We start from the raw sequence: 26,567 nt of genomic DNA, 5'->3' as shown, positions 1-26,567 counted from the left end.
GAAAGGATACTTTCATTGGGAGCAGCAGATTAGCCCGACTGTCAGTAGGACTTCTCTCTAATTTTAGACTATATTTCTGCACTACACGCCTCCATTGCACAGTTTTAGATTTTTGACCATTAGGTCACCATTACATTGAAGTTTATACGAATAGTGTCAGCATTCGGTGGAATATTAAAAAACACGTTATTTATCTAAGAGTTGGTAAATACACAACGATATGGGAAAACTTGAGTTTCCTCTTTTAAAAGTGAGCTCCAACTCTGCTGTTTTGAGTTGTATTAAATATTTATCAGGTTTACTGGATACCCAAGGTAACCTTAATTAATTCATGGCTTGCTTCATATAAACAGGATTACCACGGCCATTTTAACTAAAATAAAATCTCATTTAATTTAGTAGCTACATAAATTTCAGAGTAGTTTCTGAAATCCATTTATCCATGTTTTAATACAATGCATGTCCTAAAATTCTTTCAAGTTGTTTTCCCCTATAATCATAAATTATACTTGTAGTAATGAAGACGTCACGTGGTCCATGTATTAAGCAAGTAGTTTTATTCAAGTAAGATGTTAACAAGTAGAGCCCCGCCAGGAGCAGCCTTCCAGCTGCTCAGCCCATACTCCAACTGATACTCCACATCCAGGCATCCTCACATTCCATTACATCACCATGCATACCAACATTCCACTGCACATTCACACTGGCTGAACAGCAGGTATAACACATCCCCTTCTATTTATACAAATGACAAAGAAGCCCTAGAAAGAAACACATAAAAAAATAGTGCATGCAAAGGATGACAATAAAACTATTACATGCAACACGATGACATCAGAACAAATGCAAGCAAATAATCATTGTAGCAGAGTGCCGATGTGAAAGCATTCAGATAAAAGATAGAAACATTTCATGCATGTGTACAACAATTGATAAAATGATACAGGCAAAGAAAAACATAAAGATAATAAAAGAAAAATACAGACAACATCTTTCTTTTTAACTAAACCAAGAAAACTCACACACTACCACACCACAAAACACAAAACAAGCCCAGATACCAAAAACAAGCTGGCTGTCCAGGCCAACAAGAAAGTGGTACGAAGGATACCGACTGCGAGGCGCGGTAGGGAACATGCACACAAGAACAATTAGAACAAACTAAGAAAATGTGGAAAATCATTCCACACCAAACAAACGGCATTAACGGTGCCCTCCACCCTTACCCGTAGTAAGGGTTCTACGTGTGGAACATGACTCCACACAAAACATATGGCATGAAAATTGCCCTACACCGCTGCTCTCCTGCGACCCCGCCCCCTTCTCTTGGCACCCGCTCCCCATTCGCCACCCCGGTCCCGCCTCCCAGCTGCTCCTCCCTCCCACTTGGCCATATATGGCGGGGACCACGCGTACGCGCAGCGGCCACACGCAGCGGGCGTGCCGATTGCGCACCGAAGGCGCGCCAAAGACAAGCCCGTCTACGCCCGTCCACGCCTGGACCGTGCCCAGCGCCAGAATCCCTGGACCCCGCCGGAGCCAGCCAACCCGACAGAGATACGACGCCGCCACCCTCCACGCACTCAACACCGGCCGACAGCCAGCCTGCTACCAAGCCAACCCGAAACGCACCCACGGAGCATTCACCTGCCACGCCTGCAACTTCACCTGCACCCGATCCTGCACCGCACCCACCAAGCCAGGCTCCAGCAACGACCACCTCAAGTGCATCTTGCTCAACACCCGCTCCATCCACAGGCACGCCGTCGAACTCTGGAACCTCCTCGACACAACATCACCAGACGTCGCCTTCCTCACAGAAACATGGATGAACGCCTCCTCAGCTCCCGACATCGCCATAGCCATCCCGGATGGCTACAAGATCGCCCGGAAGGACCGCGTCAACCAAGCCGGAGGAGGCATCGCCATCGTCCACAGAAACACCATCCGAATCACGACCAACTCCAACGACACTCTCACCCCCGCCGAACACCATCACTTCCAGATACACACCGACCCCAAGACCACCCTCAGAGGCACCCTCGTCTACAGACCCCCGGGACCACGCACACAATTCAGCGAAGCCATCACAGACTTCGTCAGCCCGCACGCCCTTACCTCCTCAGACTACATCCTCCTAGGAGACCTCAACTTCCACCTGGAGAACAACAATGACAGCAACACCGCCACCCTGCTGGACAACCTCGCCAACCTCGGACTCAAGCAACTGGTGAACACCCCCACCCACATCGCCAGCCACACGCTTGACCCCATCTTCTCCTCCAGCAAGCACATCTCCTTCAGCCACTCCACCGGACTGCACTGGACAGACCACAGCTGCGTCCACTTCAACTTCAGGAGAACCACGACCCACAACCACCCTCAACAGGTTCCCCGCAGAAGCTGGAGCAAGATCACCGCCGACAAGCTCACCACCTCCCTCAGCCAGAACCCCCGCACCAACACGACGGACCCCAATGAAGCAGCCCGCAACCTCACGCAGTGGCTCACACAGTGGCTCACCAACTGCGCCGATGACCTCGCACCACTGAAGAACCCCCCCAGCAGACACGGCAGCAAGAAAGCCTCCTGGTTCACCAACGACCTCAAAAACTCCAAGAAAACCTGCCGCACCCTCGAGAAAGCCTGGCGCCACGACCAGACTACAGAAAACATGACAGCCCTCAAGAACGCCACCCGCAAACACCACCAACTGATCCGCACTACCAAAAGGACCACATTCAAAGAACGACTGGACAACAACTCCCACAACAGCAAGGAACTCTTCAGCATCGTCAAAGAGCTCTCCAGCCCCAGCGCCTGCAACAACGACATCACACCCTCGCAGGACCTCTGCGACTAACTCGCCTTGTTCTTTCACCGCAAGATTGCCGACATACACAACAGTTTCGGCGCACAGACCGCGCACCCTACCACCGATCCAGCGCCCCCCACCACCACCCTCCGCACCTGGACGATGGTCAGCACCGAAGATACCACCCACAAGATGAACACCATCCACTCCGGCTCCCCAACCGACCCCTGCCCACACCACATCTTCAACAAAGCCGACTCCATCATCGCACCAAAACTCCGGAACATCATCAACAGCTCCTTCGCATCCGCCACCTTCCCAGAGAGCTGGAAACACGCCGAGCTCAGTGCCCTCCTGAAAAAACCCACCGCGGACCCCACAGACCTCAAGAACTTCCGCCCCATCTCGCTCCTCCCCTTTCCGGCCAAAGTCATCGAAGATCATCAGCAAACAACTCTCCGCCTTCCTCGAGACCAACGGATCCCTCGACCCCTCGCAGTCCGGCTTCCGAGCAAACCACAGCACCGAGACCGCCCTCATCGCAGCCACCGACGACATCAGGTCCCTGCTCGACAACGGGGAAACAGCTGCCCTCATCCTCCTGGACTTCTCGGCAGCCTTCGACACCGTATGCCACCGCACCCTGATACAGCGCCTCAGCAACATCGGAATCCAAGGCCTTGGAATGGATCATCTCGTTCCTCGCCGGCAGAACCCAGAGAGTCCGCCTTCCCCCGTTCCGGTCCGTGGCCACCGAAGTCATCTGCGGCGTCCCGCAAGGATCCTCACTCAGCCCCACCCTCTTCAACGTCTACATGAGCCCCCTCGCAGCCATCGCACGCCAACACAACCTCAACATCATCTCCTACGCCGACAACACCCAGCTGATCCTCTCCCTCACCAACGACCCCGCCACAGCCAGAGCCAACCTCCAGGAAGGAATGAAAGACGTCGCGGAATGGCAGTAAAATGGCAAAAATTCTGTCCTTCACCCTTACCCCGTAACCAATTTTCGAACAATAATCAGAATCAAAACAACGGAGTAACTCAGAAGCATGGGCCCATAGTCCAAGAACATACCAAATTAGTCCAAACCCTCAAAAAACAACAATGCTTCTGAGTTACAATGTTGTTTTGATTCTGATTATCGTTCGAAAATTGGTTATGGGGTAAGGGTGAAGGGCAGAATCTTTGCCAATTTACTGGTGTTTGGAGTTAGCTATTCTTTCTCCACCCTACCTACGGGGTGAGGGTGAAGGGTGGGTTTAAGCCAAAGGATGTTTATGAGGTCTTGTTTCTCCTTCACTGTGTTTAGGGTGATGGGCTAGCCCTTGATGTTTCCTTGAAGAGTTGTTTTATGCTTGGTGTGGACCCATCCGCGTCGCTACAATATTTAGTAATGAAGACGTCACGTAGTCAATAGGTAGTTTTATTCAAGTAAGATGTTAACAAGTAGAGCCCCACCAGGACCAGCCTTCCTGCTGCTCAGCCCATACTCCAACTGACACTCCACATCCAGGCATCCTCACATTTCATTACAACATCATACATACCAACATTCAACAGCACATTCACACTGGCTGAGCAGCAGGTATAACAATACTCTGAGAACATTTGTAGGGATTTGACATAATGGTTAAATGGTGTACCAAGTGGATTTTATTGGCTTATGAACTCCTGCCACCATTTTCTCTCAATTTGTCCACTTCCACCAGGAAAAAAATCTTTGTCAGAAGTTTTAGACAGTTCACCATGAATATTACACTACTAAACTTCCTAGACTCTGTAACAGCAACTATTATGCCGATTCCCCGGTACTCAATACCAACAATGCTGATCACATGTTTATGCTCATACCAGGGCTGGACAGGCCTTTTATTTCACTGGGTATTTTCCTGGTGAGCTGGATCCCCTGGAGTTGGGTTTGGAAGCTCAGGCCTGCTCCCGGTGTTTCTGTCTACTTTCCCCAACTCCCACAGGTTAAATGCAGCAGGCACAGGGAGGCTTCAAGAGAAAGAGAGAGTGAGGGTGAGGTAGAGAGAAAGAAATAAAGGAGGGACAAGAAAGAGAGGGGAGCAGGAGAGAGATTGGATGAAAGAAAGGCAGAGACAGCACAAGTAGCCAGGGCTGGTTTGAGCATTTTTGCCAGGGCTACTGTTGGTTCTCTGGGTCTGTTCAGGTTTGTACATTGTCCTCCGATTTCAAAAATATTGCAATAGATTGTCACCTTTTTTGAGAAAAGATTGATGCATCATTGAAATTGGACGACTAGACAGCAGTGTTTTGCTTAATCAAGATATGTTTCTTCAATCTAAATGGATTTAGAACTTGGTAATGCTAGCCTCGGCAGTTCTAAAAATGAGAGGTCATCAGAACCAGGTAGTGGGTTTTTCTTTTTTCACCCTTAGGAGACTTTTGTGACCCTTCAAATCTGCGGATTACAAAAGCTGCCTCAAGGTGAGAGCCAAAGCAGAAGCCAGAACAATACCTCCCCAAACCCAGTCTATTGGCTGATATGAGGACTTTAAAAAAGGAAACTTATTTTAGTGTCTCACAGGGCTAGGGGTGCTTCAGTGGCAAGTCTCACCGAACCCACGCTAGCTGGCCTGCTGCAGCATGACAGCCATGTATTGTGTATTTGTGAAGGGAGCACTGCAGCGAGCATCATCACCGTGCCTGACTGGGAACCACCAGCAGCCCTGGCACATTAGACCAGCCCCCACACCGTGCTCAGAGAGCGAATGCAGCATACAAGCATGACCCCTGCAAGAATGGTTGGGGGAGCGGGGTCTCCTTAAATCACACCACCACGCCCGGGGACCGAAACTTAAAACCAGCCTCCTGGGGACTGAAACCGGCCTCCAGGGGCTCCAGCCTCCCAGGGGTTTGCCTGCTCTCCCGGCTGGCCAGTCCGGCCATGATCATCGCACATGCGCAGTACCATTGTCGGTAGCTGAGGTAAATAAACAAAGACTCATTGAGGGCCATATTCTCAAGGAGCTGTCGCTGAGTTATCGGCACTTTATCGCGTCCAAACTCGTGATAAATTCATCGCCCCATTCACAAGCTGGTGCAAACAGCCTATATCACCAGTTTTCCAGCGATAGCATCCACAAAAAACATCGCCACAGATGACCCTGGAAACTATCACTAATGAGATGCAGAGTAGGCTTTCCAGAGCAAAAAGCAGCGACAACACCACTCCACAACATTCTCAACGACCAGCCACATCGGCGATAAGATAACAAAACAGGCTATAAGGCGCGGTAGCACCTGGAAACTAACACCTGCTCTGACCTGGTGTAAAGTCGGACGACAACCGACACCAGACAATGGAGCACAGCCCAAAGCCAAACATGAAGAACACTAGATGCACCCGGGCAACTGAACATGCAGCCTGCAGCCCCAATAGGGCAACAACACCCACCACAGCCAGGACCACACACCCAGGAACCCCCCCCCCGGAACCCCACCGGACCACCACAGAGGAAGCACGGACAAAGACAGTGGACCCACAGGAAACACACCAGCCTGACAGACTCAACAACAGAGGATGCCATTGCCCACTACAGGCTCAAAAGGACAACCATCCTCTGCATCCTGACCATCATCGCTCAACAGGCCGACGGCACCAACACAGCGGACAACCAACATCCCACCCCACACAAAGCTGCTGGCTGTGATGCACCTGTTGGCCTCTGGTACCTCCAAACCACCACCCGCCAGAGTCGGAGAAGTCTCACAGCCAGCTGCATCCAAGTCCCTCACACCTGTCCTGGATACCATCATCAGCCTGGTACCCCTGTATCTTTACGTTCACCACAATGCGCAGGGTCCGCTGGAGACCAAGCAAGGACCATATGCCATAACTGGATGCACGCACGTGTTGGGGGCAATCCACAGCACACATGTCCTACTTATGCCTCCTGGTGACACAGCACACAATCAGCGCAACAGAAAGCACACGCATTCCATCAATGTGCAGGCATTAGTCGACCACCAGGGACTCTACACCAATGTCGTCGCCAACTACCCAGCCAGTGTGCATGATTCCTTCATCCTCCGACAGCCCATCATCAACCAGCGCTACCAGAATGGCACCAAGGGAAATGCACAGCCGCTTGACAAGTTCCAAATGAATACCCCACACACCTCAACTCCACAACCATGCAACTCACAACTCTGGCAAGGAACACGTCACAAAATCACATACAACATGAAAAACAACATGCCCACCCACCAGACACAACAGAACAACTTACAATGTTAACCTGGGCAAGCCGTGAACATGAGCCATCAACGGCATGGCATCTCAGCCACACAATAGCGGAATGTGGAGAGAGGTGGGAACCAGGCATGTGTAAAGGAGGCAGGAGAACCATGATTGGGAAAGTACACAATGCCAAGAGTGGCGGAGATGTGCTGGATAGACCGCAGTATGCATAACACACCCATATCCAAGGCGACATACACCGCTGGTGTATGGAGTGTAGTGGACAGTGGACGTAACCATGTCACCCCATCCAGTGGGGGAGTACACAAAAATGTTGCCTATTACGTCCCCCCCGTAAGCGTGAGCGGAGTGGGATGGCCCGGCGTACGCCAGGCCAGCGTAGGGGTGTGAATAAAAAGCACGTAGCCCTGGGCGTGGTCCTCTTTCGGAATGCCCAGCACCTCTCACCCCACCACGAGGCCGGGGCTGTCCTCGTGAGTGGAGTTGCCTGCGATCCTGTGTGCCTGCCATAACCCGGCCCACTGGACCCCAAACCCGTCAGGCACGCCCCTGCGCAGCCAGGCCACACTGATCACCTGCCGACACCGGCGTGTTGCAAGCTCCAAGCCCGAGGCCCGCGACCCTGGTAGCCTCTCAGACCATCACGGCCTCCACGACACAGGCCCGCTTTACTCATTTCTCGTTGACGTACTCTTCTGCTGCACCAGGCCTACACTACGGTCAAGTAGGTCACACATTTGGAACTGAGTCTTGATTACACAATGGCAGAGTACATATGTTCATTGCAGATCTTATGTCAGTGTACTCCCTTGGATGTGGTGCCACCAACTCTGTGCATTGCATTCCTACGACACATGTCTGTTGTCCCCTGCTGACTACTGCCTTTGGCCTACACTACGGACATGTAGGTCACACATTTGGAACTCAGTCTTGATTACACCATGGCAGTTAACACTATTTAAGGCAGAGTTTATGTCACTATTCTCCCTTCGATGTGGTGCCACCAAGTCTGTGCAAAGCAGTACAACCACACATGTCTGTGGGCCTATGCGGACTACTCCCCTCGGCACGAGTAGGTCACTGAATTGGAACTGGACATCGATCATTCAAAGGCAGAACACATATCATTGCACGCATTGCATGGAGAGGCATAAGAGGATGGCGCGTTGCAGACCGGAGGTAATAGGATCATCGTTACGGTGGTGATTGAACACTACCGACAACTGCCCTGGTGTCACTAACTCTGTGCATCGCGAGCCAACGACACGTGGCTGTGGGCCACTGCTGACCTCTGCCTCCGGCCTCCACTGCAGTCCAGTAGGTCACAGAGTCTTGATTTAGCAATGGTGGAGTTCATATCAGTGTACCGGCATCATCGCAGAGAGCATCCCCTCCAAGCACCGGTGCCACTAAGTCTTTTCCCCGACATTCATTAACACTCTCTTGTTGAACTTTGGTGGCGTCTGAGTTCATGGACTAGGGGTTAGTTTTCATCCTCATGTGGCTGATGCCTAACTTGTGTTGGCAATGAGGCTGTCGCTTTCCACTCCTCTATTTGCTGCTTCCGGATAACATCAAACCTCTGCATCATGCCCTGGAGGACACCTTCCACTGTCCCCCGCAACCCTCCCCCACACACACACCTTGGACATTGATGAGGACCCACTCAGCTCGCGTGGCCCATCTGACTGCACCGCAGGACACCGTCCCGTGGCGGGGTGCCTGTGCTGGCCGCTGTGCATTCGGGGCCACTAACTCTGTGCTGGTCAGGTCCGGGACCCCTTCTTCTGAGATATTGGATGGCCTCTGAGGTGATGGCCTTGGGGTCAACAACGCCATGTGTCTGTGGCCCTGCGCTGTCCGCTGCCTCCGGCCTTAACTGTGGCACACCAGGGCTGACACGTAAAATCAAGTTCTGACCGGCCCGGACGTCACATCACCGCAGGAGGCACATGCCACTACCGCCAGGACCAACTCCAAGCGCCAATTACCAGTGCTGAAGCGGTCATACTGGCAGACTGACGGAATTACTTGCACATGTTGTGGATGACATCTTCTGCCTGTTCCCCTGCTCAGCACTCCAGGTGCCACTAACTCAGTGCACCACAAATCATCTTCCATTACAGTTTTTGTTATGTGCTGTGGAGAGCTCACACAGCAATGTCACCTCAGGCAGTGTGGGAGACCAGGGACGATGATGAGGAAGATGATTAAGGTGTGACACCCCCCCCCTGCAGCTACACCAGGAACAACCCGAAGGGACACAATTCTAGCAATTTCTTCACATGAGCGCGCTCATCTCTAGTGCCCCAACCTCAGTGCACTGCAACTCGAAGGCACTTCTGTTTGCATGTTGGGTGACCTCTGTCCTTGCTCCGTCTCCCTCCATGTTGCTCAGCAGTTGACTCTTATTATGCAGGTGTTTTCTGTTTCCATTGCACTGGTGTCCACTGTTCAAGTTGTTGCCAGCACCAAGCACTCTGTGAGGGCTGGATTACACTCACCCCACACACATCCAGCACAGGCGTCACTGTACATGTGGCTCTGCCAATAAAGGGGCCAGGTGCAAGTGCCCGTAGCCAGTTCTACATGATATATGCGTGTGTCCCTGTGGTCTTGTTGTATGCATGAGGGCCCTACGACATTGCATTGTGCTGTGTACAGCGGACGCCGACATGTCACTGCAGGCAGCGGGTCAGAGCTTGGACAAGTCACTTTGTCGTCAGCCACTCGATACAATAAGAGGGGTGTACTGGGCTGTCGTACACAGAGCCAACGTGGGTGTGTGACTGATATGTGCGTGCCCATGGGCGTGGTTCTGTGCTGGGAATGTCCATCTGCATGTGTCTCTGTCGCAGTGTGGGTCTCCTTTGTGGGGTGTAGATGGTCCCTGATGGGACTTAGACACCCACGTATTTGGTCCAGTTCAGCTTCCATGAGCTCTGAGCCCACCCGCGCCTGTTCGGCCACCTCCTTATGGCATTCTGACAACTGGCATTGGAATGCGATGTGTCTGTAGGTGGAGTGTTGGGAGACAGCCGTGGTGGCGGGTGCTTCCTGCTGTGTGGTTTGTGCGTTAATGGTGTCGTAGGCGGTTATTTGAGACCTCTAGATTACTGTGTATAGATATGGCTTAGATGACACACGGACTTTTAAATTAAATGATGACTGCGTAGAATTCAGCAAGGCTCGGGCCTTCCATTTCGGCGGAGGAGGAGACCTTCTGCTGAGGCCCTAGCAACGCAAAAACTGTCTGAAAAGGACAATTATTAGATGGATTCTGTACTGGTGATGACTTTCCTGTGATGGCTGAAAGTGGCTCAGATTGTTCGACCCCATGGCCTACAGTACACTCACTGTTCTACCACATTAACTTGTTCTTGTGAACTTTGTTGAACAGATCACGTTGTACTGAACATACCAGAGGTTATAGTCAGAAACGTTTCTTTTTACTAGTTTGTCAGGTATGTTGGGTCCCTGTCCCAAGCGGTGTTTTATTATGTATGCTTCTCGTGGTTAATGCATACCCATGCTCTGTAAACTTGTGAGTTTCTGGATTTAGGGATAGGCCATAGCTCCACCTGCTGCTGCAGTTCAACTTTGACATGGTGACCAATGCTGTTTCACACTTTTGCACCTTTTATTATGCAAGCAAGAGTCGGGACACTGACAAATCGACTCCCTCGCTATGTAACTGCTGCAAAATAAAATTAATTACTTACTTACAATATAATGACGCTTTGAACTGTCGCGGCCAGCGCTGATCGGAGGGAGGAGGGAGGAGGGAGGGGCAGGAAGACACAGGAGGTAGGGGGGCTGGAGGGGGGCACACGGGAACGCAGGAATAAAAAAATAAAGTAAAAACGTTACTTCTCATCGCTAGACCTCCGTTGCTTGGCCTTACCGGAAGCACACACAGGCTCCCAGTCAGCCAATCACAATGCTGCGTTAGCAGCTTTGTGATTGGTCTGAGCTCCATTTTTCAGCGCTCGGATGCTGACTGGGGGCCTGGGCATGTTTACCCTGTAGGCTGTAATGTGGCCTGCACGGAGATCATGTGAAGTTTGCAAGACTGTTTTGGGCGGCCCAAGTGGGCTGGCCAAGCAGTCACTGCGCTCTATAGAAGGGTGCTACCACTCCTCCCCTACCCCCGTTCCTAATGCAAAGCGGGCGGAAGTAGGAGAAAATAAAATGATAATAACGCAAGGTATTATCATTTTATTTTCCCTTTGTGTCACTGCAAAAAGCAGTGGGGCAACGCTCCTCCGCCTTAGCGGAGGAACCGCCACTAGCTTAGAAGTAGCTGTCTTTGCAGGTTCTTTAATTGTTTGGCAGCCAAGTAGTACATGCGTCCACACAACTTCTTTGTTGGCACAGTAATGTCCCCTACTCCTGCATTCCCCTATCAGAGGCCTTGTTCCCCACCTCTTGCTCACACGTCTCATCGCTGCATTTGCTGCTCCCAGCTATGATGTCATATTACCAGCTAGTTTTCTAGCAAACTTGGTGGTCACCTTTGAGCTGTCCATCTTCTGTGTCCTTTACAACAGATAATGCCACATTGGGTCCCTTCCAGATGGGAAGCCAAGCAACTCCAGACCAGTTTTGACCTATTTAGGTCTCGTCAAAGAGATCTAGCTTCAGTCCTCTGGTACAGTGTGTACAAGACCCATATCTGGGCACACCTGTCACACATAGGGTGTTTACTGCAACAGGAACAAAATAATGTCTGGGTTACCTGAGTTTATCTCAGCCACTGCTAATTGCTCAAGCCTGCCTCCCAGTCCATCATTTCTCTCCCATTATAGATGAGACCGGTTAAATACAAATCAGTCTTTGCCTGCTCTAATAGGAACAGTCCAGCATGAACTGGCAGACCAGGTCCCTTCCAGATGGGCAAATCTCCTAGTGTGCTGTTCCAAAGAGGTCCAAGCTATCAATTCTAACGAGTGGTCAGACACAGCAAGAGCCTTCACCCACCAATTGCTGCCATGTTTCAACATTTGACTTGTGCTCCTCATCGTGCTGGCGCTACAATGTCTGACGGGCTCCTCACACTGGTGTTGAAGAAAGTCCCTACCATGGAGATGGGTATGCACAGTGCAGGGACTCTCTCTCTCTCAAATAAATATTCTTCTCTGAGGTCCTAGCTCTGTGAGTACCAATGAGACCAGATTCACTTTAACTTTTTGGGTCCTGTTAGACCTGGCATTCTTGGAGTGGTTTACCCTTACTTTTTGCATTCTGACATCCTGTTTATGCTGACTTAGGAATCTGAGCACTTTACCACTGTTAACCAGTGCTAAAGTGCGTCTGCGCCTTATTTTAAACATGGTAACATTGGTTTTATCCACAATTGACATATTTGATTTACTTATTAGAACCTAGTAAAGTGCTCTACAGGTGCCCAGGGCCTGTAAATCTATTGCAACCTGTGGGCTTGCCGCACTGAGTGTGCTGCTCACTTAAATAGCCCTTTAAACATGTCTCAGGCCTGGCACTATAGGGTCTGTGTGCACAATTGTAAACTGCCAAGTTAACCAAATTGCCAGGCCCAACCCTTTCTTTTTATTACATATAGGTCACCCCTAAGGTAGGCCCTGGACATCCCATGAGCAGGGTGCAGTGTATTTTTAAAATGTAGGACATGTACCTTTAAGTTTTACACATCCTGGTAGTGAAATACACTTAAATTCGTTTTTCACTATTGTGAGGCCTATCTCTCACATAGGTTAACATTGGTATTGCCTTGTTACCTTTTATAAGTGTAATTTCCAACTGGGAAGAGATGGAAACCCCAATTTGATGTCCATGGACTCACACTTTGAAAACACAACTGATAGCAAAATTGGTTTTTAAATTGCAGTTCTGAAAATGCCACTTTTGGAATGTTTTACCATAACCAGAGTACGGTTGTGTTTATTCCACCATCATCTTTAGAATAACCAGGTCAAGTGAGTTAATTTTCTTGGCCCATGTATTTATTAACAATTCCTTCACTGATATTTAGAAATATATTATGAACGTTAAACATATCATGGAAGGGCCACTTTGAAACTTTTTTCAAATAAGCAAATATACAAATGTACTCCACAGAGCTGTACAAAACTGTTCAGTGCAATAATCATGAGTACATGAAATAAAAATCTGTGAGTTATACATCAAAAAACTGGACATCAACTAAATGGTGATTACATACTGAATAGGCAATTCAATAAAAACCTTATTAGAAATTTTAGAACCAGTCAAATGATCTTTTCGAAAGCAGAGGTTACAATCGCTATTGTTCTCCGTGCCGTGAACTTCTTGTAGGCAATGGCACTTGGGAGTTTCAAAGTTATTTAATTGTAGTGGAATTTCAGGTCAAAGTATTTTCTCACAAAACAGACAAATAATTTTATAGGACACTCCCTAAGGGTTTTCATCAACGCATTTCAAACCTCTACTTATTTAGGGTTCTCAGCAGGACCCTGACTGGTCATGACCAGGGGAGGAATGATATATAAAGTGTATTAGCTGAGGACCACCTAACTCTTATTTGTTTAACTAGGTATTTCCACTATATGAACATGAGTTTGTACTTGGGTCTTCTGAGGCATAACAGTTATAAGGACTTTTCCTGAGGTTCCTCTCTTCAGACTGCTGTGTGGATTTCAATTGGCCTTCATTCTAGGAAGGAAGGAAGGAAGGAATAATTGAAACTTAGTAGAAAATTTCACGAATTAATAGTATCATTGAGGCTGAGTGCTTGGCTATTTAACTCCATTGCCTTGTCTTGCATATTGTAAAACGTGTTTGTGTTTGCATGCAACTTTTCATCTTTGTTCATGGACGCTGCCTGTCAAGCACATAGCTCAGCTGTTGTAGTGAAAAGCCTTTGATTTCGGGCACCCGCATCTGTGAAAAATCGAATGTAACATTGTTGCATTCTATTATGGGTTCGTTTCTGACTGAAATATTAGGCTTCGGAGCACAGTGGCATAGCAAGGGAGGGGTGGGGGGGGTTTACTGCGCTGGGCAGCATGAGTTTTGGGGGTGGCGATTCCCCTCCCCCGCTTTTACACGCGGCTGTCATGGGGCAGCAAAGCAGGGATCAACAGCACCCCATACCTACAGCCCGCTGAGCGGCAAAAGCAGGGACCGCCACAGGTGGCCACAGGTTTTACTACGCCACTGTCCGGGTGGTGCATGTTATTGAAGTTAGAACGCTAATGACCAGTAGAACTCTGTGCTCCCTTGCTGACTTAATGGCGTTGTGCAATGCCGCCTCTTCAGCTAAACAATGTCTGTTCTATTTTTTCTTCATATTAAAATGAAAGCGATCCACCCGAGGGCGAATCTTGTTAAACGGTCTCAGTGAATGATAACGTAATGCGTATTGCTGGCAACAACTTACTGCTCATCATTTCATATGAAGTTAGCATCACTGACATCCTTGCTCCTTGCTAAGTGCAGGCTGAAATGATCTGTTTCTGATTTGTTAATTCATTCAGACCTGGGTAGTGGAACACTGCCAGGGCTTCCCATTGAACTCTTGTACATGTAGTTGAGGTAGAGAAACTCAATTCAGAATCATTGGACCTTTGGGATGGAAGCAATCGCAAGACATCAAATAAAAGTTGCAATTAACCAAGGGGCTTTCAGTGTAAGAAAATGTGGATGAAATAACTTGGTGTTTACAATCAATTAAAAACAAACAAACAAAAAAAAAAAAAAACAGGTAGGGTCTGAGGGAAAATCTTTAGAGACCTTCAAGGATTCCTAATCCCCCTTTCTAAATATTCAATACAAAAAAAGGGATCCGAAGGACGTGGTCAAGCGTTGTCTGTCTTCTCTGAGAAGTTCACCGTTCCTTAGTTTCAGGGACCGGTTTTTCCTTAAATTTTGGTTTTTCATTGGCTCACGTTTACTTTCAGAGCGGGGCCTCTTTCTTGACTTGAGCTGGTGCCGAGTGAGGTGGGGCTTTTTCCTCATATGATGTTTGGTAAGCATGATCATTAATCTTTTGCAGATATTCAGAAAAGTGGGGTTAACAGATGTATGAAGTAATATATACCATGTGATTATCTGTATGAATCCACATCTCAATGTAATTATTTTCTTTGTTGTTTATAGATGTCACTTAACATCAGTAATCACATTGAGGAATTGGAAAACAACTACAAGGGTATAGTAGTAACCCATTTCTTCTTTTTCAAAGTCTACAAATAGTAGCTTTGAGCATGAGGTCCTGAAGAAAGCCAGGGATAGTCTTCCCGAAGGCTGAAACATGTCGACCAAAAAATAGGAGCAGTAAACGTTGTGTAACTGCCTTTTCTTCCTTTTGTTTTCACATTGCTTTTAGATAGGAATACGATTGATGGGACACAAGTTAGAAATACATAATTAGTGTTCGTCAATTGTTTATTCTATTTTAGGAACACTGAAAAACACAAAAAAAAAATTTGTTTCATTGCACTCTAAATATTTTCTATTTTTCCTCTTTTCTTTGACGAATTCTTGATAAGAGGATACAACTCATTCGTATTACCTCGATGTTACAAGAGGTTGCTGAGAATAGTTGTTTGGTACACCAGATGATGACACTGGGCACTTTCAGAGTGTAATGATGGGATGCTGATTATCCTTAGATCAAGCTCTTTTTCTTACCTCTTGTTTGTCTTCATTTTTTTGTATCTGTTTCTCACATGCTTACCTATTCTAATTCACTGTTGGAGCAAATTGCTAAGAGTCAACTGTCTTGAATTTATATCAAGGGTTGCGTAATAGACCTCGGATCCCTTTTTTTGTATTGAATATTTAGAAAGGGGGATTAGGAATCCTTGAAGGTCTCTAAAGATTTTCCCTCAGACCCTACCTGTTTTGTTTGTTCTTGTACGGCCCTTCGGCTGCGGGTCTTTCTATTTTAAAAAGAACAGATTCTTTTGAACTGTTCTCTGTTTAAAAATATGGCAGAATTTAGCGGTTTGGCATATGATGATGCAACTCTCCAATCCATCCTGGACTCTACACCCAGCATTCTTGATAATACATCCAATGTAGAGACACCAACTGAGAACGATTGGAACAAAGTTCTGTTTTTGAAAAAATCTCACTCTCGCACGCTCATTCATGGAGCCATAATGGCAGAGTACCTGCGAGGTAACTGTGCCCCGTCTGGATTGATTGTCACGAATGTTCCCCGCCTCTTTCTTCAAGACAAAACTTTTTTGAAAGATTGGTCCTTAATTGCATGGCGATGCACACGTGATTGGTTAATTCTCATAATATGCACAGCTAAGCGGATAGCAGACACCATCCTTGTAGAAATCCAATTACTTGAGGCTCAAATAAAAACAACGATTACGGCGACCCTGTTTAAAAGAAATCAGGAAGAGTCTAATAAAACTAATAAAGAGTTCAAAGATAACATCCTACTCACTAAGATCAACAAATTTAAGAAAGATTTGTCACGCTTTAAACACGAGGTAGTATATCCTTATACTAGTGATGATTACTCTCCCCCTGAATTCAATAAGAAAGGGCGACGCTATGGTTCCTCCTATTCAGGATCAAGCTCTGAGGGGAACTCAGATGAAGGAGAAGTACCTACGGATAACCGACAACAATTTCGAGGGAGGGGGCGTGGGAGGTTCAGTAGATCCAACTGGCAAGGAGGACCACAGACATCACATTTTCAACAGTGGTGGCCACCGACCTCTTGGGGTTTCCCACCAGCACACTTTCAACCCCCTACACCTCATTTTCCAATGCATTGCCCACCTCAGTTCCCGCCAAATCAGCAACTATATCCCAATCAACCTTTTTTAGGATTTGGCCAAAGGAGACCAAGAGGAAAACGAAGGAATGCACCAAACCAGGTACATTGGGAACAGCCCACAACATCACACATGGGCACCAGGAGCCAAACGAAAAAGAATGCACAACCAGGGACCAGTGCAGAGTAAGTTTGGTAGTAAATCTTAGTCAAAAAAAGCTTACAGAAGACGAAACCCTAGTCCTCAATAGAGGTCTGGGCTTTGTTGAAACAAACTCAGGCGACCCTTTCCAAGTGAATTGTGAATTAGCACAGTTCTTCCGGAAAGTCCGCCTTTTCTATTTTTTTCGTGATAAAGACTCCTCTCCAGAACAGATTGACTTTGAGAACAAGAATACTGGTCTGAAGAAACGCTCCTCATTCAATCCCCCTATCACTAGTGTTCCTCACAAAGTACTCACCTTTGAAAGAGCAGTACAAGAAGAGATAATGAGTCTATGTAAAACTCGAAAATCTCAATATCATAATCTATCTAAAAAAGAACAGAATGCACTCCAGACACTAACGAAAGACCACACGATAACAATTAAGCCCGCCGACAAGGGCGGAGCTTGTTATCCAAGACACGACAACATATAGAGATGAGTGCCTGCGCCAATTGTCAGATAGGCGCTCTTATCTTCCATTAAAAGAGGATCCTACAGAACGGATCAAAAAGACCATTGACAATCTTGTTGAAGAAGGCATCTCGGAAGGCTGGATCACTGCACAAGAAGCAGTTTTTTTGCATACAAATCATCCAGTAATGCCGTATTTTTATTGTTTGCCCAAAATACACAAGCCACAAAAACCACCACCAGGTAGACCTATAATATCAGGTATTGGGTCACTTTTGGAGCCCCTCTCCACTTTTTTAGATCATTTTTTACGTCCCATAGTGAAGACTATGCCGACATTTCTACAGGACACCAAGGATGTCTTGCGTTTGCTACCTGAGATTGATTTTTATCAAGACCTTGACTACTTAGTGTCTTTTGACGTAGAATCACTCTACACGTCAATACCGCAAGACGAAACCTTAGACACCATCAATGATATCTTGACCAATGCCACTCTAGACTCTATAACACCAGTCCCATTCATAATGTCCCTGGCCCAATTGGCTATGAAGGAAAAAAAATTTAAATATGAGGACACTATCTACCTACAGACCTCTGGGACCAGTATGGGCAGTATTATCGCGCCGAGTTTGGCGAATCTTTACGTCCATACTTTTGAACAAGAACACATCTTGACCACATCGAATCCATTTTTTACATCGATCCGCTTTTGGAAGCGGTATATCGATGATATTTTAACTGTGTGGCGCGGTAGTTTGGAGTCCATCACTGTATTCAAAGAGTGGCTTAATACCAGAAATGAGTTTCTAAGATTCACAGTAGAAGTGGGAAAAGACAGGATAACTTTTCTAGACCTGTCTATTTTCGCCACTCCCACAGGTCTACAAAGTGAACTGTACCGCAAACCAATGGCACGTAATTCACTGCTCCGTTTTGACAGCCAACACCCCAAATCACTCCGAGAGAACCTGCCCTATGGCCAATTCCTCCGCATCCGGAGGAATTGTTCTACTCGTGAGAAATTTGAAGCACATTCTAACAACCTGAAACAACAACTTCTTGAGAAGGAGTATCCAAAAAAATTGATTAAAAAAGCTTATAAAAGAGCATCCAATAACAACCGGGATGCTCTTTTAGAACCCCCAGTGAGAAAACCTCCACTAGAGCGGTTAACCTGTGTGACTACCTTCTGCACTCTAACGAATATGATTCAAAAAAGTGTTCGCAGACACTGGCGAATTTTGAACAGCCACACTGACAAGATACCACTACCTCTGTTTTCCTTGAAAAGAAGCACCAATCTAAAGGACATATTGGTCCACACTCGCCCATGTGATCAGAAGCATTTGGCAGATAATACCTTATGGGGTTTACCTCCGGTCCAGGGCCATTATCCGTGTGGCTCCTGTACCGTCTGCCCACAAACCCAAGCGTCTAAAACTGTTGACATTGGTACCACCAAACCATGGTTACAAAAGAGTTTTACAAACTGTAATAGTGAAAACCTGGTGTATCTCATTACATGTCCATGTCCTTTACAGTATATTTGCATGACAACGAGGAAAGTAAAATTACGGATGCAGGAACACAAAAGTACATTTAGATGCAGAAAGACCATGACGAAACTTACTAAACACTTTGTTGAAAAAGGCCATAATGCAGGTGATTTCAATTGGACTGTGCTTGAAAAACCTTATATTCCACCACATGTGAGCGATGTGTCCAATTTCCTTTTCCTACGTGAGCAGAGATGGATTTTTAAATTGTCTAGTGATGTACATGGTCTTAATGACGCAATACCATGGATGTCATTAAGTAAGAAGTAACATTTGACAACAGTTGATCTGAACTCTGATGTCAGCATCTGGTCCTGTGTAATTTTCCTTCAAAACAAGCACCTATTCCATTCACATCACTGAATACACCATTAGACATTATGTATTAACTATGATTAGAAAGAGGTTCTGTACCAACACCTATATATAATATATTTTTTTGACATAAGGTGTTTTTCCATTCTGCTCTCCGAGTTTTTGTCACTCTGTGTACTATTTGACAAAATGACGTTACAGGTACCTGATGCTAAGATCTATAGCAGTATTTTTTACGTATGTGAGAAATGGTCATAACACGCCCCTTTTTTACACATAATCCTGTAACACACAATCCCAGAAAGGACATGTGCCGCCTCGTAGGAGTTGTTTAATACTATCACAATCACTAGGTCCAATTGAGAAAAAGAAAACTTTTCTTCCGTAAAAATAATCAACTTTCCATTAGGGATCGATTTTTTCGATTTGTGGGAATGAGGAATAGTCACAATTGGTTTATTTTTGTACTTTATCACAAAGAGGTTTTGTGTCGCCTTACGTGACGGTGTCAATACTACCACAATAAAGTTTTGCTATGGAGTTTTCTGGTCGAAAAAAGAAACAGTTTCCGTTAAAAAACTACAACTACCAGCCATCGTGACGTTTTTCTGTAGTTCCGTCATACGTCATGGTTTGTACGCCGGAAGATCTTACGGCGTTTTTTCGCTGATTCTTGACAGCTGGGCTAACTCAATCCGACATAAAACCAAACCGTCCGATCACGTCCGGTACCTCCATCCCAGTACGAGTCCCTGCCGGAGGTACCGACGGACAGGTATGGATCTACAGCCCGGTTTTTTAAATACCTGTTGTAGTATTGGTGGCGTTTCATCACCCCGCTTGTTGGCTTGCATAGTGGAAACTTTGCTCATGTAGATACTTTTTAAATTGGTTTTTAGAACCTTGTTTCTACTCATTTATCTTTTGAGTTACAAAAGTATCTCGATATGAATAGTTTCTGCCACGTTGCAATTTAACATCGTTTTAAACCCGATTGGTGTTGTCACTTTAGGTGCATTTTTCAAACATGGAGATGTGTTGCGTTATCCATATGCCATACCTAGCTAATTGTTTTTAAAGATGCCAATGGCTGATCCGCTGACACGCTCCTGCCCCTATCACTTAATGAGTGAAGGACGTGGTCAAGCGTTGTCTGTCTTCTCTGAGAAGTTCACCATTCCTTAGTTTCAGGGACCGGTTTTTCCTTAAATTTTGGTTTTTCATTGGCTCACGTTTACTTTCAGAGCGGGGCCTCTTTCTTGACTTGAGCTGGTGCCGAGTGAGGTGGGGCTTTTTCCTCATATGATGTTTGGTAAGCATGATCATTAATCTTTTGCAGATATTCAGAAAAGTGGGGTTAACAGATGTATGAAGTAGTATATACCATGTGATTATCTGTATGAATCCACATCTCAATGTAATTATTTTCTTTGTTGTTTATAGATGTCACTTAACATCAGTAATCACATTGAGGAATTGGAAAACAACTACAAGGGTATAGTAGTAACCCATTTCTTCTTTTTCAAAGTCTACAAATAGTAGCTTTGAGCATGAGGTCCTGAAGAAAGCCAGGGATAGTCTTCCCGAAGGCTGAAACATGTCGACCAAAAAATAGGAGCAGTAAACGTTGTGTAACTGCCTTTTCTTCTTTTTGTTTTCACATTGCTTTTAGATAGGAATACGATTGATGGGACACAAGTTAGAAATACATACTTAGTGTTCGTCAATTGTTTATTCTATTTTAGGAACACTGAAAAACACAAAAAAATTTTTTGTTTCATTGCACTCTAAATATTTTCTATTTTTCCTCTTTTCTTTGACGAATTCTTGATAAGAGGATACAACTCATTCGTATTACCTCGATGTTACAAGAGGTTGCTGAGAAGAGTTGTTTGGTACCCCAGATGATGACACTGGGCACTTTCAGAGTGTAATGATGGGATGCTGATTATCCTTAGATCAAGCTCTTTTTCTTACCTCTTGTTTGTCTTCATTTTTTTGTATCTGTTTCTCACATGCTTACCTATTCTAATTCACTGTTGGATCAAATTGCTAAGAGTCAACTGTCTTGAATTTATATCAAAGGTTTACAATCTATTGACATTTCATTGAGACCCCAATTTATAGTGTTACATTTTTAAATTAAGTATGCTTCTTTCTTCATTAGGTTAGCCTCCTTTTTTAAGAAAGTTTGGCTCTTCTTACTTAAACCATTTGGTGTCTTCTGCCTGTTGCTGGAATACGCTCAAGGGTGGGTGATAGCTGTCGTCCTGCATTCCCTCTAGACAGTCACACACAAGGGAAAGGTAAGTGTGGCTGAGTAGCCATCTGCAGGGTGATGGATCATCCTGAGCAGGATGGGAGGGAGGAGCTGTCACTTCACCTGAAAGGGCTGTGTCCTGTCCCCACACAAAGGATCCAACGCCCTCCTGGAATGAGTCTGGAGCCGGGGCAGGAAAGGCAGGGTCTTGTGTACTTCAAAACATCTCTTTGAAGTCTCCCTATTTCAAAGGCCCAACTGGATGTAAGTACTGGGCCTCTGACACCACCAATTCAGAACACCTCTGGAACTGAGGACATTCCACCAGGTAGAGGACTGCTGTGGTGCCAGGAGAGACTTCCTCGTTGCTGGACTGCTCTGCTGTGTTAGTCTCTGCCTGCTGCTTCATGCCTGGGAATGAGAAGGTCTAGACCTGCATCTCTACATCCCGGAGCCTAAGTACTCCCTAAGGGCTTGTTGGCTTGCTTCCTGTTTCTGAAGTCTCAGGGATATCAAAGACTTTCCCTTCATCTTCAACTCAGCACCTGGACTTTACTTTCTGTAAGTCTTGCTCTGCCAAATGAAGCTAATCCAGTCTAGGGCCCTTGGAAGTCCTGATGTCCATTTATGGACAATAGTAGGCGAGAAACATGTTGACCCAAATTAGATCTTATGGAACATTATTTCCCCACGATCTCCATTGTATTCAATCTTAAGAAAGGCCTCCAAGAATTAAGTAGAGTATTCAGGGGTCCTTCAGTTAATTTTAATTTTCCCTCACCCACTTTGTTAGCCAGTCTACTTTGCATGCACATCAAGTCCGCAAACCTGTCTTTTGAGGCTGATTTATAAAAAGATCTCCAGCAAAGAGCCCCCTCGAGAGGCGTATTGGGCTTTGCAGTGCTAGCCTGGCAAGGGCCACAAGGTCAATGGTGAAGCATGCCACCAATTGGTAGGCGAGGGCTCTTGCCCCTAAACATTACTGCTATGCCTAACCACCATACGGTCCACTCATCAAAATTGATAGTTCAGAACTCTTTGCAACTGCATATTAGAAGATTTAACTATAGCAATAGGGAGGGAATGTGCTAGACCGATTACAACCCTCTCATCCCCTCTACTTGAATGTTTCCCTTCCAGATGGAAACAAAAGTAATCTCTTATCAGTTTTGGTACACTTATTGTTCTTCAGTGAGGTATAGCTTGAGTCATGTGGCACAGTGATCACAGGAACCCTTTCTGGTTGTCAAGGACTAACCTGGTTATGGCAAAGGTGCCAAGAATTGCAAGAGGGACATGGATCCTACCAGTCCCCCCACAAGACAAGCCCACCAGCGTGTAAAAAGAGTGACCTTCTTTCCAAAAAAGGAAGAAAGCCATGCACTGCAAACGTTCTGGGCATGGCTTAAAGAGCCTGCCATCCAAAATGGCCACCAAGTCACATGACTTTGTAAATTTTAACGAATTATCACAAGATTTAGCCAGGCCTTGCATTCAAGGGCACTGGAGAGGGTTACGGGCCAGGCGGCAAGGTGGAGTTCATTTAGACAAAGGTATTAAGCGCTAACAATGTGATGTGGAATATTTCACCTTATGTTCCCCGGGGGCTTGGGCACTAATCAACTCTTGTGGCAATGGGGTGTGTCACAAGCTGACTGGGGTTGGCTTTCAGACCAAGAGTGGTTTGGGGAGAAACATGGACAGACTATAGTGAGCCTGGGGCTTGAGCATTTGCAGGGACTGACATAGGGGCACAGACAAGGTTACAGACTATGCAGACCGTAACAGTACCTACCCCCAAAGGTTGTATCCCAAGTTTTGGTTTCGAGGGATTTCTTTAGGGGAATACTTTGATCAACCTGGGTGTGTGCACATGTCCTGCCGGTTCCCAAGACTAGTCTTCTGGCCTGTATCCCTTCCAGTCCACCAGGTAAAAGAGTTTTCCACCCTCTCTTTTGGCATCAAGTATGGCTTTTACTTCAAATTCTAAATCATTTTCCAAAACAACCAGAGGTGGTGGTGATCTAGGTCTCATATGTTTTTTATTTGGTTTTGATCCAGCGGGTTACCAACCTTAGGTGCTCCAACACCATATACTCACCTGGGCCCATAAACACACACACTATCACATAGGCTAGTAAATACCGCTGGGGTCAATTTTATAATATTTATGAGATTAGTTACCTGTCAAAATGTAACTAATCTTCACTGATCAAAAGGTTCTTTCCTCTGGTCAATGGACCTAATAGTTGGAACAAGTTGATGGTGAAATGACATCAGGGTTATTTATATTCCTTACCATTCTGAAATAACCACAGTCTCGGGAGTAGTTTTACATTTTTATCTAGTTAATTCATGTGAGCCAAACAAGAATACAGTACAAACTCTGTTTCTCCAGGGAAGAAAAGTCAATACATTTTTTACTCTGTCACCTATAATAAATTGATTTTTCACAATGACGGTACTTCAGAAAGGAGAAGATAGAGAGAGAGCAGCACAATGACATACTACACAGAATTATAGTTACCTAGGATGGTGTGGAAACCAACCCCTTGGCCAAGGAGTTGGGAGGGTTCCCTGACAAAGATCAGGTGACAAAGTCTTCAGGACAGGTTTCCAGGACAGGATTCAAGACAGGATAGATGACCTCTTCTAGATACGATGCCTGCGTCGCACCCCTCTCTGACACTATCTTCCTCCTCAATTCTTCCGCGATCTTCATCTATTATGTGCCTCCTCGATTCTTCCGCGATCATCTTCTATTTAATTGGCTCAAATTCTAAGTCTGGAAATCGATTCTTCTTCAGCATTTATTCAGTTCTCGGACAGCATCCCGGTCTCTCAGAAACTCGGCAACACAAGCATAACTAACTAACTAAACTACCTCAATTATACCTTTCTAATGGCATGTACCACCCCTTAATATTTCAGTTTCATGGAAGCCCTAATTCTGATTGGACAGGCAAGGGGGGATGATCATCACACCATGCTAAGTTTAATAATTTTCTCTTGTTACTTTTTTTTTCAATGTTCCCGCAAATTAATTTATTTTCCCAAGCTTTATTTCCCACATTCACATCTTTATCAACAATTTGTATACATGTGGCTTTATTCTTGTTCAAATTTCAGGATGTGCATCAGGTTCCCAGCACATGTTGCGAATGTGGCCTTGGGCGAGATTCAAGTACACCATCATGGTTTCCCGGCTTGTTGTTACTGTGCATGCGTGAGGAGTCAAGTGCTGTACAACCATTAGCATCTCTCGCAGGCCCAAATACGAACTAGTAGAGAGGTCAAAAGAAAACATATTAAATTCAAAATAAAATTATTTCACTGAATACCACCTATCTCTACTCTAACCCCATTTACTTATAATAGCTCTCCCCGCATTAGAATTAAGTATGTTTTAGTTTCAGCAAAGCAGATGCTTAGCATGTGAGCTTTCAAGCGGCCATATTAAATGCTTATGCGCAGCTGCAGAAAATTCCCTCCAAGCGAAAGAAGTCATACTGCGTAGATGCAGTTGACGAATGCGCAGTACAGATTCCCACGTTAGCAGCCATTTTAAGTCTCACTTGGGTTACTTGTTAGTAAAACACATATGCAAGCTTCATCTTGCTAAAAATGTAATGAGGTGCATGTTCATTGACACAATACTTTATTAATACAGTGTTATGAGTTACATGAGAGGATTGCATCAGAGCAAGTCTCTTTTATATGAGCCCTTGCTCCATCAGTTTCACCAAGGAAACAGTTGAGACTGGATGTATAACAAGACAATGAGCAGTATTAATGGTTTCAGTTATTGCACATCGTGTATATAAATACAAATGTACTGTTAGTAAAGTAATATCACCACAAAGCAAGAATATTTTGGTTGTGCAGTAACGGTTTAAAACACCCTGCTACCAAAGGTGGCTTAACAAACTGGAAGAAGATCCAGTGAGATTAAATCATATAATATGACAAACCAAAGTACTCAAAGTGGTATTGAATCAAAGAATAAAATGTCCAAACAGTAAGGGCTTTTAAAAGAGCATTGTTCTTGTTTGTTGTACAGTGTAGACAGTCAAATATTCTTTAGATACAGATGATTCACAAACTAATATTCTTCAGGGAAGAACAGCCAATACATGTTTCGTCACTAAGTGACTTTTTCAAGGTTTTTCAAAATATAAGTGGGTATTCATTCCTATGTGCACAACACAATCCAGAAGTAATCCGACAAAGTCGTTCCACTGGGGGTCGCACCTCTGTGGAATGAAATCATAAACCCAGACCCAAAGGTAGTATGGGAGGATAGTCAATATTGTAGTTGTGATCAGATAAAAAAGGTTTAGCCCTCTAGTCCTGGAGAAAGATGCGCAAAGATTGCCAAACATGGATGAAGTTTCAAAAAAGTTATGAAGTCCCAGCAAGAAAATGTCAGGTAAACAAAGTAATGTTCAATCTAATGACCCGAAAACCGGCACATGCCGAGTCTTGGTGCTGCTCGGCTTCTCTTCTCTTCATAAAAGTCTGAGAGAAGGTTCTCTCAGACTTTTACGAAGAGAAGTCATGCAGAATACTATGTTCATCTTGTCCCATACTACATTTAGGTCTGGTTTTATGACTTCTTTCCACAGAGGTGCGATACCCTGTGGAACAACTACAGTCACTCATTGGCTTACTCTTGAATTGTGTTTTTGATATGGGAAGGAATACCCACTTATATTCTGCAAAGCCTTCAAAAAGTTACGTAGTGATGAAACACGTGTTGGCTGTTCATCTCTGAAGAATACTAATTTGTGAATCCTCTATATCTGAAGACTATTTGACGGTCTACACTCTACAATAAACAAGAACAGTGCTCTTTTGCCACTTTCATTTGTAGGTAATCTATTGCTCTTTTTTGAATTTCAACTAGCATTTAAACAACTAGCCTTTGAACAAGTGAAGTTCCTCTACAGCAGGAATTGCGGCAGAAGATGTTCCCCAATCCAGGGGAAGTGCTGTCTTGTGATGCCTTGA

Source organism: Triturus cristatus, chromosome 5_1 (assembly GCF_964204655.1).
Source record: "Triturus cristatus chromosome 5_1, aTriCri1.1, whole genome shotgun sequence".
NCBI lineage: Eukaryota > Metazoa > Chordata > Amphibia > Caudata > Salamandridae > Triturus > Triturus cristatus.
This window is presented reverse-complemented; position numbering follows the sequence as displayed.